The sequence below is a fragment of the Nuphar pumila genome, chromosome 5 (genome assembly GCF_984573655.1).
Source record: "Nuphar pumila chromosome 5, dmNupPumi1.hap1.1, whole genome shotgun sequence".
NCBI lineage: Eukaryota > Viridiplantae > Streptophyta > Magnoliopsida > Nymphaeales > Nymphaeaceae > Nuphar > Nuphar pumila.
Window position 1 is genome coordinate 137,863,834 of NC_143253.1, and position 12,131 is coordinate 137,875,964.

A 12,131-nucleotide genomic window follows, 5' to 3' on the forward strand; every position below is an offset into this window, starting at 1 on the left:
TGAATTTTGAAATGCTTTTATAAAACAGACTCTATTTATCCATGAGCAGGCCTACTCATGGATAAACACAACGTGCAACACATGGCCACATGCACCAACATCTCTCACTTGGACATGAGACTGCTCAGTCTTTAATGAACCTGTTGATCCATACTGCAAATGTCGCGGTTGCATTACACGCGATATACTCAACTTCTTGAGTATGCTGAGCCACACAACCATGTTTCTTACATGACCAAGCAACAACTCCTCCTCCAAAGAGGAAGATGTAGCCATAAGTAGATTTGTTGTCATTTTCGCACCCTGCAAAGTCAACGTCAGAGTATTCGATCAAGTCAAGGTTGTCAGCTTGAAAACTCAATTGTAAGCCTTTAGAACCTTTTAAGTATCGAAATATTCTCTTAACAGCTTGCCAATGAGGTCATCCTTGATTACTTTTATATCTGCTAACAAGACTTACTACAAAGCTTATGTCAGGTCTTATACATAGCATCACATACATTAGGCTTTCAACAACCTGAGCATAAGGAATTTCAAGTCTTTGTTGGCCCTCACCAGGACAATCACTCTTACTCAAGTTTACTCCTTTAGCAATAGGAGTCCCAATGAGTTTGGAGTCATGCATTCTATATCTCTTCAAAATATAGTCAAAATACCTTTCTTGACTTAGACAAAGAAACCTTGAACCTTTGTATCGGGTGATTTTAATTCCTAAGATATAAGAGGTTTCACACATATTCTTCATTTCAAAGTTGGTAACCATTTCTTTGTGTTGACTATCATTTCATTATCATTACCAGTCAACATAAAATCATCAACGTATAATTATAGGATACAGAATAGACTTCCACTTTTCCACACATATACACAGTGGTCTAACTGATTCGGTATGTATCTAATCTTTGTTATGGCTTTATGAAAAGCCAAATACCACTATCTGCCGTACAAGGATTTTTAAAACTTGTACACTTTATCATTATTTGTCACATAACCTTCTAGCTGAGTCATATAAATAACTTCTTTTGAATCACTATTAAGAAAGACAATCTTTACAACTATCTACCATATGTCCAAATCATAATGAGTAGCTATGGATAATATTATCTGGTGAATAGGTTTCTGTATAATCAATCACTTTCTTTTGGAAAAAACCTTTTGCAACCAGTTTTGCTTTAAACTTGTCTATAGATCCATCAACTTTATACTTTTTCTTAAGAACCCATTTATAACCAATCGGTTTTCTTCCTTCAAGAAGTTCAGTTAATTTCCAAACTTGATTCTTTTCGATGGATTCAATTTTTTCACCCATAGCCCTTTTTTCATTCTGATGCCTTTTTCGAATTAATTGCATCGGCATATGAGAGATTATCAATCATTTCATCAAGGTCTATAGAGTAGCAAAGTTTCTCACATAATAGTCATCCAAATAGGATGGAGAAGCTCTAGACCTTTTATGACCACTTAATCCTTGAGAAGTAGAGGGTTCAAAATCAGTTGGTTCATTGCCTAACTATTCTATAATTGGTTCATTACCTAATTGTTCATCTTGATCATCAAGATCATCTAGCAAATCAAATGGATCCTCAATTGGATCATTGTTGAGATTTTTTAGAAACTCAACATCTCTACTCTCAATTAGTCCCAATCTTTGGTGGTACAACCTCTAGCCTTTTGATCCTTTTGGATAACCAATAAAGATACACCTTGCAGATCTGTTATCCAATTTATCCATAGTTGGATCTAAGGTCTTCACATGAACTACAGATCTCCATCTCCTAAGATGATTTAAATTTGGTTTCATACCAATCCATCTTTCATATGGAGTTGTTGGGACAACCTTGCAAGGTACTCTATTTAAAGTATACATAGCTATATTTACAGCTTCACCCAAAAAAACTTTGGGTAGTTGTGCACTTGCCAACATGGATCTAACCATATTCAAGAGGGTTCTATTACACCTCTCAACAACACCATTTTGTTGCAGTGTTCTTGACATTGTTCTTTGCCTATTAATACCAAGATCCTTGCAATAATCACAAAATTCATTTGAGGTGTATTCACCACCTCTATCAGATCTTATAATTTTAATGTATCTCTCAAGTTGTCTTTCAACTTCATTCTTGTATTCTTTAAATTTCTCAAGTGCTTTAGATTTGAGTCTGATAAGATACAAGTATCCATATCTTGAGAAATCATCGATAAATATTATAAAATATAACATGCCACTATGTGTTTGGACTCTAAATGGTCCACAAATATCTGTATATATTATCTCTAATAATTCAGTGGCTAGTATAACATTAGGTGGAAAGGATTTTCTTACCATCGTTCCATATATACAGGACTCATATTTTTCGAAGTGAGATTCATTAAAGGTAGGAATTAGTCTTTGTTGTGCTAGTTTTTTTATTTTCTTTAGGCTTATATACCCAAGTCTTTTATGCCATGTATTCAAATCAATAATTAAGGTAGAATCAATATAAGAGAAAAAGTTGTCTTTATTATCGCATAACTTAAACATGCCATGTTCTTTGTCAAACTTTCCTTCAAACAGTATCCTACAATGTTTTTCCATTGTGACATTTCTTGGGACAAAACGGACCTCAAATCCTTTTCCAGTCAAAGTTGGTATAGACACATGGTTTCTTCTCATTGAAGGGACATAGTGAACATCTTTAAGTAAGACACTAGTCCCTCCGACATTGAGTCTGTAAGACCCGACTCCTAATATATCACTGTAGGAGTTATTGCCCATGTAGACCTCGTGCTCTCCTAAACCCAGCTCTTTAAGATCCACGACTCCATCAGTAGACTTGGCAATGTGGCATGTAGCTCCAGAGTCCACCCACCATCCAAAGAGTTCTTCATTCATGAAGTGGCATTCCGGTACATCACAAACAACTTCTTTTTCATCGTTCTTCTTGTTTGAGGTGTTGTATCTTCCATTGTTCTTATTGTTGGGAAACCTTGTCATGCAATTCTTCTAAATGTGTCTCATCTTGCCACACTTGAAACACTTGACTTGCGAGCCCTTGTTGCCTTGAGGTTTGAAACCTGCATTTTTCCCTTTGTAGAACTTGCCATTACCCTTCCTTTTAAAGTTGTTATGTTTAAAGGGTACTTGGCTATTGGATGGTGTCTCTTGAGCCACCATCAACTCGGTCTTTTTTTCTTTAATCATATGTTCTTACTCTATGGCTAATTATAAGGGCAACTCGGTAAGGTTTAGGTTTTTTGAGTTTAACCTCAGTGCATTTGTCACAATTTTTCATGAATGTGGGAGACTATTTAGTATAGTGGACACCTGCATTCTGTCTGGAATGACATTTCCAGTAATGGCTAGGTCTTTAGCCATGACCAACATCCTATTCACATAGTCTACTACACTTTCACTTTCTTTCATCCTATACGAATTGTATTGTTCAAGTAGTAGTTGAATATGGACTTCGAATGTGGTATCGTACTTCATGACGATTGCCTCCATCAACTCCTTGGCAGTCTTATAGTCTTCAAAGACCCTAATTAGGTCATCATCCATATAGGTGAGCATAATTGTTCTGGCCGTTAGGTCATCATTTTGAAATTTTCTAAACATATTGATATTATCTTGGGTTGCTTCAACACTTGGTTTGTCCATAGATGTGTTTAGAACATATTCTAGACCTTCGAGGGTTAAGGCCAAGGGTATCCATCTTTTTCAAACTAGAAAATCAGTCTCATTCAGTTTGTTGGTTTTGGCTAGCTCAGAAGCACATGCTCAACTTGTCATTTTATACTAAAGTATATTGTTTTATTACTTTATGGCAAGTCAACATAAAAAGGATAAATAAAAATAATAATAAAAGATTTCCGTTAGGCTAAAAAATAAAAATAGAATTTAAAACAGGTCTATGTTCATGAGACAGAACAATTTCGGGCCTTAAAATGGAATTTAATAGAAACCAGGAGCTAATTAGTAATAAAAAAATCTTATTTCTACAACACTAATTTTGAATATTTTCTAGAAATTTCAACTGACGCAAGCCTATTTCTGAAAAATTTTAAAAAAAAGTAAAAAGGGGTGGCTTACAAATTTAAGAATTATAACAACCTTTTTGAAAAAAAATGCATAAAATTTTAGGGGAAAAAAGTCTTTTTGCCCACCGAGATATAAAACCCCAAACCTTGTCAAAAACTTTATTTCGATAAGGGGGTTTATCTCTCCTCTTTGTCAGAGCTCCAAAGCGATCAAAACGACAAGAGAGTTTTTGGCCGTTCTCCGGCAGCGACAACCCAACTCTGTGATTGGGTTTGCTTCTCTCGATGCAGGCTCCCTCTGTACACAAACCCAGGGCCAAACGATGGCTGAAAATCAGTTTTCTGGTAACTTAGGGTTTATTCTCGAGTTTCCTTTTTGCCTCCTGTGTTCGGTCTCCCGAGTTTCTACTTTTCTCTTATTCTGTGATTTGGTATTTGCAGGTTGTTGTTCGACCACTGAGGGTTTTACCCTCTGCAGAACCGGGAGCACAATGAATGATGCCGGAAAGGAGAGGGCTTCTGTTTACAGAGCTCAGATCCACTCAGTGCTGTCGAAAAAATGGCAGTCGACCGACCTTAATCCAACAACAAAAAACTTTTCTTTTTTTTTTGGTTTGCATAGACAAACAGAAAAAATATCGCCTCTTTCATGAAGAAGTCGAGCCTCTGTTTGCCATTTAGGGTTTTCAGAGACAGAGAGAAAAAATGTAGAGGAGTAGACTCACTAGTTAGTGCTTTTCCTTTCGTGCAGGTTGGAGGCAGCACAACTTGGGGAGCGTCCTCGAACCTTGGCTCTGATACCACTGTTGGAGCAAGGGCAGCAGAAGCAACTTCAGAAGAAACAGAGGCAGATCGAACTTCCTAAGTGATAAAAGAAAGAAAAAGAGGAAGATGAGGAATTGAGTAGCATCTTTGAGGTTTGCTTCGAAGGCTTCTAGTTATAGAGGTAAGTTTCTCTGTGTATTTTTAGGGACCGAGTCCCTTAGATTTATAGCGTTTGGTTTCCCTCTCTCGGCTCAACAGTCATTTGAGAGAATCACGATGAGTCAATGTTTTTGATAAAGATAAAATGCAAATTTTGAAATGCTTTTATAAAACTGACTCTGCTCAGTGACGACTAGGTTTTAATAACTTTTGATTTTCTATAGAAATAATGGATCATTCATTTACATCGAAAAATCAGTATACAAAATGACAGGTTACTTGTAAAATCACAAAATAAGTTAAATATCATCGTTGAGCTATAACTAAGCCACATTTAGTGTGTGCGTCTCTCTCTCTCTCTCTCTCTCTCTCTCTCTCTCTCTCTATATATATATATATATATATATATATATATATATATATATATATATATATATATATATATATATTAGTAACAGTAGGGTGCACTTGTTAAAAACCGTAAAATTTTATATAATATAGTTTTTTATCCAACCTTGCATATATGATCTACATATATTTCTTATTGGAAAACAAGTTTCAGATCACGTGATTGTGATGTGCATGTAGCTTTTTTAAGATATTTAAAAAATGGATCTCATAATGTACCAAAATTTTATGACAAAAATAAAGTTATTTTTATGTCCAATAAACATAATTCAAAACACGAGTCATGTCAAACTGTGCTAAAGGCATCTACCAGGCCTGATTTAGAAGATGTAGTCTATACCCGTGGTTTTTAGCAGGTGCTTGTGGTAAATCCGGAGCACCATAACATTATACATATGATTCAATGATATATAGTTAGCATGTACATGCACTAGGGTGGCCATATATGTATGGTTGATGGATCGTCCATGACAAGAAAAGCAAAATCGGGTCGGTCACTCTCATCGGAAACCACCATAGCAGCCATGTTGACTAACCGAAGGTACATATCCCTAGCATCTCTCTCTCTCTGTAAAACATGCACCTTTAACACCCAACACCGATCAGATTTTTCCGTCGAAAATCATATGGTCTGTCACGGGAATCACGACCATGTGATACGGACCGAAGTCGGCAGGATACACGATCTTAAACATATAATTAAAATAAGATTTAAAATCCCTCATTTGCAACCTATCCATTGTCGTCTAGTCCGGTTAGGATACCTGGCTTTCACCCAGGCGACCCGGGTTCAAATCCCGGCAATGGAAGGTTTGCCTTTTGCAATTATTTTTTTTGCCATCATTAATAAAAGTTTCTTTCATTAAAAAAAAAAATCTTACCAAAGTCAACCCGGTATCTTGGTTGACTCTGCCTCATGGAGGGTTAGTTTTTAGTGAAAGACGGGACATCTGGGAGGTCAGTGATTGGGGGATGTGTTTTGCCTTGGATTATATAAAAAAGAAAAAAAATGTATCCTTAATTGGTCCTCGATGCATTAACGACTGAACGCAGGAAGCTTGTGGACCCTGTGGTTATCTCTTTATCCAGCTAACCAATTGTGATGCAGCTTGAGACCAGTGTCTTTGTGGTCAAACTTAACAAGTTGCGACAATGAGTGGGTAGAGAGATAGAGATTGATGATCAGGTGAAGCAGTACACTAAAAGTGTACATTAACATTGCATCTGATCCTCCCTAGGGTGGTGGGTACGATGAGTAACGACGGGCTATGCTGGATCTCCTGTTTTTACTTGAAACTTTACGCATCGTTTTTATTTTTTTTACGATGAGAGAGAGACTGGGAAAAACCCTTTTTACCTTCATCTTTAAGATGCATGTTGCATAGAGACGGAGAATGCCAGGCATCGAATCTCCTTTTTAAAAAAAAAAAAAGTCCAACTGGGGGTAGGCAGACCTTACCAGATATCTCTTAAGCTCCATGTGGCAGAGGGATTCCAACCTGGGCCTTCAGCTTCGCACAGGATCCCGCATTAGATATGGGATACCACCTCGGTGGTATAGCATCAAATCTTTAATATACCGTTGAAGGTCAATATTTGTAATAAGGCTTTTACTGCTAGGACAAGGTAAAGTGTTGGATTTTGATAGGGATTCAGTGTGATCATAAGGTCTCACACTGAAACTGACAACAGGAACTAAGTATTGGATTCACAAAGTATGGATCCATAATTAGTTACTAGATTCTCTCTAAAGAATCCAATGACCTTGGTAGTGAGCTTTTAAAACAGCCCCACGTCATATTGAATTCCAAACATGTTTGAAAATCCAATTAGACAAATAAGGCTAAGAATCAGCTAGCCGTTGCCTTTGCAGGATACAATAAATTAGAATCCAAGAAATCTCTTCTGTTAAATCGAATCCCATTCTCTTATCCTCTGTCGACCTGGTCCCTCACCCCCATTGCGCACACCACCGATCCCATATTTCAACACCCAAGTTCCAGTGTGCGTAGTAACTCAACATAGATGGAAAGTTCAGGAACTACCAGGCTCCGTTGACGGTTTTGCCTACGGGAATTGGCTGTTATCCGAAGTGAGACCGCGCAGCCCATGATGCCGGTGTGAGGCTGCGAAAAAAAAAACGAGCAGAAAAAAAAGGAGTGCGGCCTCTGCTGGATGGCCGAGCCTGGCTGATCGGATGGGTCCGGCAGAGCCGCCGAAGAAGAAGGGCTCACAGGGCAAGTCCCTCCGCCGGACTTCGGTGGCTCTACGTTCTTCTCCACCAGAGACGCTGTGCCAGCCCCAATGTCTTCAGGTTTAATCAATCCCAGGAACGCCGATGACATCTTTGCCGAGTTCTTCGGGTTCTCAAGCCCGTTCAGTAGCGGCGGCGGTACCTCTTCTTAGTGGTCGTGCTGGTGATGGAAGAGATCCCCTACTGCAGCGATCCAGATCCAAACGATTGGAGGAGCGATCAGAGCTCAAGAGATGAAAAAAAAAAAAAAGAGAGAGGTTCTCTGTTTTTTTTTTTGCAACAAGAGCAAAGGGAATCTCCCCTCCACTGGGTGGTGGTTACCGGTTTTAGAAGAGCAGGAAAACCCCAAACTAGGGTCTGCTACTTGCTACAGAGGCCGGAGGAGGTAACACCCCCTCCGTCCGGAGGTCAACTGTTTTTGGCGACCTCTGATTCTTACAGACAAAGAATGAGGCAAAACCCTCTTTGTTAGGAGGTCGTCGAACTCCAGCTACCCCTACTGACAACATCAGAGTGGGTGGAGCAGACCTCTTCTTCGGTAGGGGATCGACATCGTGCCTCAGGGCGGAGGAGGTGCTCCCTTTTTCATCAGCTTTTTCGGTTTGTGTCAAGGGCAACAGACGAGAACGCTGGCTGTGCACGACTATGCTACCCGAGTGGATCATCTATTGTCGCCAATCGGTTGAACCTTCGGTGAGAGGCGGCGGCGCTGATAACATCCCTTCGTCGGGCGGTTGCCAAAGAGAGGCAGTCGCGGTGGGTCGTCTGAGCCATCGCCCTTTGCTATCGGCTTGAGGAGACTGCAAAGAAGGCGGTAGAGCCCCATCAGTCATCAGACTCGTCGGACGAAGCAGGGGGTTGCAGAGGAGACACCTCCGCTGGCCAGCCGTGCAAGACGAGGACAACGCCGATGGTGGTGCTCTTCCCCCTTCGTTTTTTGGTATATACACCTTTTTTTAAATGTATTTATCGTTTTACCTTCGATCTTTCTGCTTAATTTTGGATGTATCGTTTTAAGTTCATTTTGGAATATACGGTCAGTGCTCTCTGTTTTACAAAAAAACAATTAGAAATAAGTCAATCCTCGGGTTAATATCCAAGATAGCGTCTTGCGTTTTTATTTATTTAGAATAGCCTCAAAGCTTTCTGAAATTATAGAAAACCACTTACAGACTATATTGTTGATTTTACGTGGAACTATTTATGACTCTTTTTATTTTGTAGAAAATTGCTTCGGGTCCCAGAAATTCCTTTCTGGGCGTTATTTAGACATGTTTGGATCTAGATTCGATCCAGTTGGTACAAGTAGTTTCGTAAAGACTTGATTGGATGTGGTAAAACTTTTTAGATCTTGAAATACTTTGTATTATTGCATATTTTTTTATATGCTTTATAATTTGTCTATGTTTGAATCATATTATACATGGATCTGGATCCTATATGATTTATTATTAATTTAGTTTTATAACAAATCAAGTTTAATTAAACAGGGCATCAACTTGGTTTTGCGTTAAGGAAAAGTAATAATGGGGTCGGCTAAGGCCGGACCTACCACGCGATCACGTGTATTAGACTTCCGATCTTGGTTCGACAAAAGAGCCCTTTAGGAGCCTAGTCTGACCAGCGGGGCCTTAGTTCCTCTGGGCTATAATGAGCCTTACCCGATTTGATATGTTATCCATATTTGCGTCCCTTCTTTCATGAATTCATCGCTAGGCCGGATGTTATGTATGATCTAGTGTGCATAACCCTGAGCAATTGTAGGTGAAGTGGGCATGACCCTTTTATCACAAAACCAAAATTGATTGGCCTTTGAAGTGCACACCCAATCTTGCTCTCAGCCTGGTTGAGTCCCCTAAATAAAATGGAAAAAAGAAAACGGAAGTCATTAATGTGTACTATTCCTACTGATAAAAGGGTTATATCCGGTACTAGTGAAAAAACCATACTATCTAATAAACCTCAAACCTCCATGATTTTTTCTAGCAACTTGTTGAGTGCAGATGTGACTCTAGTTTCTTTATTAAATAACTTTTTTTTTTTTTCTTATTGATACTTTGACATGCATGTGTGAGATAACGGGTCAGACATTTCATACCACAGTTGGTTTGCAAGAGCATCAATGCTTTATTGGCCTTATAAATGTTTCTGTTAATTTCATCTGTGATTACATTCATTTAGAGTGCGCGCGGCAGTAAACTTTGTTACCCCGACTCCCGCTGCAAATGATATTGGGATTTGGTATTGGACTTTCTTGAACAAAGACCCCGCTGGCCCCCGCAAACCCTAGCATTGTTACGCAGAGAATTTTGAGAGTCTTTCTTATATTTTCAATCAACAAATAGTGATATTGGCAACTTCTAATACAAGTATTATTAAAAACAAATAAAAATTTACGAAAAAGGACTCTATCTTTTGAGGTATTTACAAAGACACGCCTACGTTTTGAGATACTACAATTAACGGCCTGCTTTAGCACTCGTGTTTTCTTTACGGAAACGGTTACTTTTGTGCATTGAAATGGCCGTGTTACCGCTATTCTTGGAAGTTTTGACTGCTATCTCAGTTTTTGCTGTCAAAACCACTAACCTCCCATTGACCTGACTCCATTTGATTTTATGGTTTCTACAACAAGGATATATTTCAATCCGTGTTTCTAACATATTCACTCTTCAAAAAAATAGATCTGATACATTCTAATTCATGTTTCTAATTAACAGATTAAAAAACAAATCTTTGCCTACCATCTAAAATGCCCCTTTGGAGTTTGGACCCAAATGGCACAAACAGGCAGTCAAATTTTTTTTTTTTAAATGGCAAACTGCTCTAGTGGGCATAACCCTAAGCAACTGTAGGTGAAGTGGGCATGACCCTTTTATCATATAACCTTTTCTTTTTATCCATCAAACTAATATCCGTGCTCCTATTTTTCACCGCTCCCTACAAAGTAGGATTGTAGGGTACATACATACTTAACCAAGGGAAAGCATTTTTACCATTTAATCAATGGGTAGTGTTGGCTACCCTCGTGAGTATGGAACTCTTTAGTGTAAAAACGTAATATTTCTTATAGTTTTGTTTTTTTGCAAGTTTCACCCTTCAAGTTCATATGTGATCTACACATTAAGTTTAGTAGAAACTGATATTTGGATCATGCATGTTTTGTCGAATTTTATGAGGATTGAAAAATCAACTGTGTCTAAAAAGCATTAAATTTTTAAACCTCAGAAAAACATATTGTTTATGTCAAAAAACTATAATCCAAGGGTTGATTCTTACTATTTTAACCATGTTGAACACATCCATGAAGTCATATTGGGGCAAAACAACCTTTCCCTATAAGTTCTAACTAGCTAGGGGATTTCTTATCCACAAGGGTAGCAAATGCTATTTCTTTTGTCAAACCCTAAATCAATATGCAATTACTTTCCTGTATTAATCCAATCTTTTGGTTTAATTAACTGGAGATCCAGTACCACAGAAAGTGTGGGGCCACAGATCATTTAGGGCTTGTTTGATGGCTTGTCTAGTATTAACTATATGTAAACAAACAAAGTGAACAAAACACTCATTTTGTTCGTTATGTAACAACTGTATCAAGTTTAACATTTGTTTTGACTGTACAAGAGGTTGTGAACCTTGTGTTCAATGTTTGTTTTTACCCGTATGCATGTAACATACGTAAGAAACTTCAGTAAAAAATTTAAAACCTAAATCGTTCTTTACGATTTATGACAAAATTTACATTAACAGCTAAATTCTATGTTATCAATCCTGAATTGAAGAATTATTTTGTTTAATGCATGTGATGAAGAATTATTTATAGATCCAATATAGATGTGATATCCAAATATAACTCATGATCCAAAACTAATTGGTAGGGGTGGTTTCCAAACTTGTCTAGTTCGCAATCTGCATCAGCAAAAGAGCAGTTAGTTTGGGAGACCCTGTCTTAGATTTTGTTTTGACCCTGAAATGTTAATCAGGCTCATCCTCCAACAAGTGGTGGATCAATAGGATGAGGGCAATGGCGGAAGGTGACTTTTCTATGCCCAGTAATCTTGCAAATGTTGGAGCAATAATTTTTTTGTTTAGACCAATGTTATTAGTATGGGCAGAAAATCTATACATGGCAAGCCCGAATCAGCTATTTTTTTAATAAATGTAAAAAAATACCAAAATCTATATTTTTAATAGTTTTAACACATGTCACGTTATGATTGACAACACATACTAATTTTTTTTTTTTTGGGAGTACACAGAACGATTCACTTGAGTATCGGTATCGGCCAATATAGCTGAATTCTGTAGCCAAACAATTAGGATACTGACAACAATGGTTTAAACAATCTGACCTATTGATAGCTGATCCATCTTTTTGTACCCCTCAGGGTGAGGATTGCATCTTGTGGAAAGATAACCCCCAAGCTGGGGGTGCCACAAACAACTTCTTAAGTGAGTGTAAAGCAAAGGAAGGGGAGAGCCTCAATTCCCCAGTTTGTGTATCAAAAAGAAAAAAAAATACTAA

At 38.0% G+C, this 12,131-nt stretch overlaps 1 non-coding gene across 1 annotated transcript; it reads left to right on the forward strand.

Moving 5' to 3' along the window:
* Positions 1-6,084: 6,084 nt before the first annotated feature.
* TRNAE-UUC (transfer RNA glutamic acid (anticodon UUC)) lies at positions 6,085-6,158 on the forward strand. The gene has a single exon. It is a non-coding gene; the product is annotated as a tRNA-Glu (tRNA).
* The last annotated feature ends 5,973 nt before the right edge of the window (positions 6,159-12,131 follow it).